We start from the raw sequence: 6,476 nt of genomic DNA, 5'->3' as shown, positions 1-6,476 counted from the left end.
TTTTAAAATATAAAAACATTAAAATAAATCAGACTCATATTTTTAAAAACTCTATTGAATCATTCCAAAGATCATTTATACTCTTATGAATTAAATATATTCTTATGATTTTATAAAAATGATCAAAGACTAAATAAACCTTATTTTTTCACATAATAAATTATTTAAAACTATTTAAATAATCAATAATCACAAAATCAATTACATAGGGGTCAAATAACATATATTCATATAATCCAATCAATCAAATCTCATATCTGTAAATTTTTCTATTTAAATCCATTTATAACTTTCTTTCTATATTTACCGATTGCATAAAATAATTCAATAAAGATACAACTTTACGTACACTTATTCAGATAATCACAGAGGCACTTTAGACTCTTTGCATCACATATTTTCACATAATTACTTCAATTCTCTTTTTCTACAATAATATCAAATTCACTTTTCGTATAACTTTTCGTATAAACGGCTTTTACGTGTCGCGTATCATGACGGCCCGACTAGAATTTCGACTCGATCATTAATCACATTTCATATCTTAAGTCTTATACTGACTCATCAAACTGGAATAAATTATATAATAATAATATTTACTAATTCACATAAATTGCATATAATTATATAATTTCATTCACATATTATAATTCACGAAAATCTCAGTTGTTACAAAGTTGGGATGAACAATTACCCTTTGTTGAATTCTTTTACAACAATAGCTATCATGCAAGTATTGGAATGCCGACATATGTAGCCTTGTATAAAATAAGTTGCAGGTCTCCAATTTGTTGGGAAAAATTGGTGAGAGAAAGATTTCGGGTCTAGAATTGATCCAACATATAAAAGAAAAAGTAAAAGTCATTTCGAAAAGATTAGCGATAGCTCAAGATCGTCAACGCAGATTATTCCGGAAAATATATGAAATTTGAAGTTGGGGTTATGAAATATTTCACATTGGAAAGATTTATCCAGAGTAAAAGATTGGGATAAGTGGTCCATTGAACATATAATTCAGATAAATAGTCGTGATTTTGTTTTATTTTTTCGGATGTTCCTTATTTAAACCGTGGGTCATCCTGCATATGCTTTAGTTGGATGAAAACTTTATCATAGTCAACAAACTTATTTTTTCTTATTTTATGTCTTCCTACAAAATTGTATCTCCCCAACCAAAAAAAGTTATAATACAAAATATTTTATGGTTCAAATCATACATTAATTCTAGATTAAATTATTTATTATAATTAAAACATATAACCTATGTACGTAGGCCTAGCTTATATTTTTCAAAATTTATATAGTTGGGCTAGACATATTTATTTTAAAATCTAATTTAATAATTCTAATTGTTCAAAGTAATTATTTAACTATTTAAGGTTACCTAATTATTATAAAAAAACTATTTTAATGGAAGATATATTTGGATATATACTTATTGGAACGTACTAGTCTTTTGCAAAAAATTCCATAGGACATATTAAAAAAATACGAATTATTTGTCATGCGTTGCATGAGTCATAAGTTAATATATTTTAATTTTATTTTAGCCATTTAGATCTATTGCGACATATAATCTTTGATTTAGCTTTAATAAATCTTAGGTTTGATTTAGTGAAGTAATATAGATAAATGTATAAATATATAATAATTAAATAAGGATAATAAAATCGAAACAAAACATAAGTAAAATAATACCAAAAAACAGGTACTAGAAAACAAATATCATATCAAACAATAAGTTAACTTTACACTTTATTTTAAATGTCTCCCTCCTGGACCCGCCAGCCTTAACTTAACTTTCACTTTATTTTAAATATGGGTCTTCAACACGTATTCAAGAGCACACAATAAGTTTCGAGTTTGACTTAAATAACAATAGAATTAAATAACAATAGAATTACTGGTTAAATTTTTTGGAAATATAAGTACATTTGATGATTAATTATAAATTTATAAAATCTATTTGATATTGTACAATTTAAAATTTACATTTGTATAGATAATAATACATTATTTTAAGCTATATATTGCCATGATAATAACTATTTTTGTAAGTTGCTGAGCAACCTAAGAAATATAATTTGCTCATAGCATTAGTTTTGATTTGACAAGTTCTTACTAGTCTACCAAACTTCAATTTAATTAAATTCATAACCAACCACAACGTACACGAACAAATTATTATTATTTATGAGATATTAAACAATTTATTGACTCCCGCTAGAAAATGACGTCTGAAATATTTTCAAACAGCCATTTCTCGATCGAGTCGGAGCAGCAGAAACCAGGGGAACCGTAGCAGGAAAACCATGAGAAATAGCAGCAGAAGTCGGAGCAGAGTGATGCCGAGGAATAGAAGCCGGAGCCAGGAAAACCTGAGGAACAGGAACAAGAGCAGGAACCGCAGTGTACCTGAGGAAGAGTAGTAGTCATTGGGTAGTCTAATCCACTTGTAGCAGCATCTCCATTATGTGTAGAGTCTTCATGGTTCTCTGCTGTCTCATCACAGAGCTATCAACTATACCGAGTTTCTTCTTCAGCTGGGTACGCTAGTAGTTTCTGATATCATTATCCATCCTACCAGGCAGGCGTGCAGCAACGGCAGCACATCTACACTTAAATGCAAATAAAAAAATTTAATATCGTTATTCCCATTAACATTCAGATACATATAAACAATTGCTTATAGAACTATTCTTTTTGTACAGCTGCACATTTTTTCTTAAACTTGTAGAAATGAGTAGTCCAAAGAGTCGGTACGGCGGTACCGGTTGCCAAGGAGAGTTTGATACTGGGTAGTCACCTTGTCTTATTCACGAGTTAACTTTCCACGTTTAATATCAGGCCATAGATAGGTTACTAAAGATATAAAGATTAACTATTGTTACAAAATCAGTTGGTATGAATCTTTTTTTTTTGAAGTATTAACATTAGAATAACATTTCATCTTATTAGAAACAAAGAAAAAAAAAACATTTACGTAATAGGGAAACTAATAAATAATCTACAAGTGTTACTATTTTAACCTACAATTTGATATCTAAATGACTTAATTACCCATAAGATTTCTAAATCTGCATAACAGTTATTGATGTTTAAGTAATACAGATATCAGAATGGAGCTTATATAGTAAAAGTGAAGTTTATTTATAATTTATTAATTCCCAAAGATAATTGAAAGGGAGGAAAGGAAATGCCTGGGGTAGAATTTACTAGGAAGGAGGGAGGGAGGGAGAGGTGACATGTGGTAATCTTTTTAGATCATACATGAAATTAAGACATAATACATGTAAAGTTTATTTTGCAGAGACAGCAAGTGAGCTCTATTGTTACAGATTTATCATTCAATTTTCAACAAGAAATTCTTATAAACTTAACCAAGTCCTTAAGTTCAAGCTCAGTGCCTCCCTGCCCCTCCCTCCCCCCCTCTATATACGTGTATATATAATATATTAATAATTACTTGATATAAATTATATCCAATTTATACGTGTAGGGAGACAACTACAAGTATAAGACAAAATGTTCATTTGTACAAAAAGAATATTTTATAAAACAATATTAACTGCGGATTCCAATTGAAATGTTTCTCACTTTGTTTAATTGTATATTTGAATGTTAATAAAAATAACGATGCTAATACGACGGACAAGGGCATTAAAAAAATAGTACTGGCATACCTATCTGAAGAAGAGCTGGATACAGTTAATAGCTGGTGATGAGAGAGCAAAGAACCATGAAGGCTCTAAACATAATGGAGATGCTGCTACTAGTGGATTGGACTACATAAAGCTCTACTACAAAAAGAGCTTTAAGAATACAACAGCACTACTCCACAGAATAATGAGGAGAAGAAGAGCGTTTGCGATGACACTAGAATCCCGCCCTGACATCAATGGAGATATAGCTGCTTGAAGATCCTTCTGTTTCTTTTCCTCAGCTTCTCTCTGTTCCTGTTCCTCAGTTTTCCCTGGTTTGAATCCTCCTACTTTTCCTCTGCTCCGGGTCCGGCTTCTGTTCCCGTTCCCCAGGTTTTTCCTGCTCCAGCTCGTGTTCCTGTTCCCCTGGTTCTCTCTGCTAGGACTTAGATCGAGAAATGGCTGCTTGAAAATACTTCTGCTCCTGTTCCTCAGGTTTTCCCCGCTCTGGTTTCTGCTCCTGTTCCTCAGATGAGGCACACCTAAGAAAACCACAGCCGAATTAAAAACAAGACACACTTCATTACTAAGCATAACGCGTTGAAAAGGTAAAATGGCAGTGAAATGTAAAAAAGAAAAAGAAAAAAAGTAAGTGTGCTTTAAAGTTAGAACATGGCACATCACGTTGTAGCCTAGAAGTGAAAAGTAAACAATGTAGTGAAATTTCAATCAAATGTGATATCACTAAAAACTTGTCAATACGACATGGCACATCACATTTTAGCCTAGAAGGTAGACCATAATTTTTTGGTTTACACACTAGCGTACAAGACACGTAATCCACCTAATACATGAGCGTAACCATGATGATATGTCCAAATACCAATTTACATACCTCATAATTCAACACGTGTAACAACAAACCCTAGATTTCCATTTACATATGCAACGGTCAATTCATTTGTTCTCATTAAAAACTAAAGCAAGACCTATCTAACTGTGTCTATAAAATTAATGAAATGTTCATTGTTAAAATGAAATGTTCATTGTTAAACTCATATCTTCCTAAAAATGTACTTGCTAAATTTACCCTATCTAAGGTCTTCACCCGGGACTGTCCAGCGTAGGATTACCTTGCAAACATTTTACTCTCTTATTATATATGAGACTTGATTCTAGTATAAGCCGTCCATATTTCACAAGGCATACATAAACCATCCGATATCACTCCCAATCAAATCTACCCAAGTTTCTGAATATGAAAACCAAAAAACAACCACTGGTACATAAAAATAACGCAAAAGATCGAAATTACAAAGAAAGATCAAAGCTTTATAGCACAAGCCCACTGTTCAATACAAAAATGTGTGAAATACATAATCAAAAACACATAAAGAATCAAATCGAGCAAGTTTCTGAATTTGACAAACAATAGAAATCAGCAAACTAATAAATACAAATCACAAGAAATCTCAAATTACCAAGAAAGATCAAAGCTTTATAAAAAAGACAATAATAAAAAAAATTTAAAATCTACCAAGTTTCTGAATTTGACAAACAATAACTCAGAAAACATATATCCCTAAAATTAACATATACCACCAAAATTACCAAAAAAGATCAAAGATTTAAGGCAAAAAGCAGTGTTTTATACAAGAAGAGATGTAAAAAAACACATAAGAATCAAAACAAAATAAAGTATTTATACCTGGTCGTGATTGTACATGAATTTTTTTACAACTAATTCCGGTTCCGACAAGCCAATTCCCGGCAAAAGCACACGAATGGAACCCCTGGGACTATGAGAGTGCGTCCACGGAGAAATTGTTACAAATGATGATATTTAAGGGCGTAAAATCAGAAGCAATCGCGGGTTACAGCCCATTTCGGAAGACCCACATGTAAGCCCATTTCGGCTCTGATAGTTGTGTTATTTTTTGAAAGTTCTTTTTAAAAAAATAGGACCTCTTTCTTTTTTTATCTATGTTACACATTTTGTATTAATCTTTTTTACATAAAAATAACTTTTTAATTTTTTTTGCATGATTTTACAATCATATTTAATTCACTTCTGTAAAAAAACAACTTCAAATGCAAGTAAAATAAAATTCAATATTTTTACAAAAATATTTTTAAAAATAGGTTGTTTTCTGTTAGTTATAAAATAATTGTATTAAGTTACTCTTGGTTGTAAATATTTTTTTTCAGAATGTTTTTTAAAAAAAACTATTTTACGAAATAAAATGTATTAAAAAATTATCATTTTCAATACTTTTACTATTTTTTACTATATTTTTTTTGCATTGGGGTTTTTTAAAAAATAAATATAAGGGTTCAATTAATTTTGTGAAAAAATATAGATTTTTTAAAAAATATCTTACAAAAATTCTTTTTAAATAAAATTACAAAATTCCAGTTTTCAAAAAAAAATATTAATATAAAATTTTATATAACCCACTCAAACTTCACTCTTCAAAAACGAGTTCCCTACATCTGATACATCTCCGTGCCGATTATGAGTTCCAATTTTCAGGCTCCAATCGGCCTCTAGCATGACTCGTTTTGCACAGTCTGTACAAGTGGAGGCACCAATCGTCCTCTAGCATGACTCGTTTTGCACAGTCTGTACAAGTGTTCACCTCAATCTGCTACATGATGGTAGAGTATAGAAAGTACAAATTGCTCAATGGGGTTCGGGACGGCGATCGACAATTCCGTATCCGTCCTATATATTTATTATTAGATAGGGCGGGGAACATGGGAGCCTGCCCCTAGCCTTCCAGCCAGTCTCAAATGGGGCTCCTCCGCTTCGCTTAAATGGCGAATGATGGCAGC

At 31.2% G+C, this 6,476-nt stretch overlaps 1 long non-coding RNA gene across 3 annotated transcripts; it reads right to left on the bottom strand.

Annotated features, from left to right (window-relative positions):
• Positions 1-2,073: 2,073 nt before the first annotated feature.
• LOC141666885 (uncharacterized) lies at positions 2,074-5,567 on the bottom strand. Of its 3 annotated transcripts, none has more exons than XR_012552393.1 (3): positions 5,350-5,505; positions 3,684-4,183; positions 2,074-2,618 (listed from the first exon to the last, which is right to left on the bottom strand). It is a non-coding gene; the product is annotated as an uncharacterized LOC141666885 (long non-coding RNA). The 3 variants fall into 3 exon arrangements; XR_012552391.1 differs by having other exon boundaries at positions 2,074-2,613; XR_012552390.1 differs by lacking the exon at positions 2,074-2,618 and having other exon boundaries at positions 3,689-4,183; positions 5,350-5,567.
• Positions 5,568-6,476: the final 909 nt, after the last annotated feature.

This window comes from Apium graveolens, chromosome 6 (genome assembly GCF_009905375.1).
Source record: "Apium graveolens cultivar Ventura chromosome 6, ASM990537v1, whole genome shotgun sequence".
NCBI lineage: Eukaryota > Viridiplantae > Streptophyta > Magnoliopsida > Apiales > Apiaceae > Apium > Apium graveolens.
Note: the sequence above shows the minus strand (reverse complement) of the source record. Positions and strands in the feature narration are given on the sequence as shown.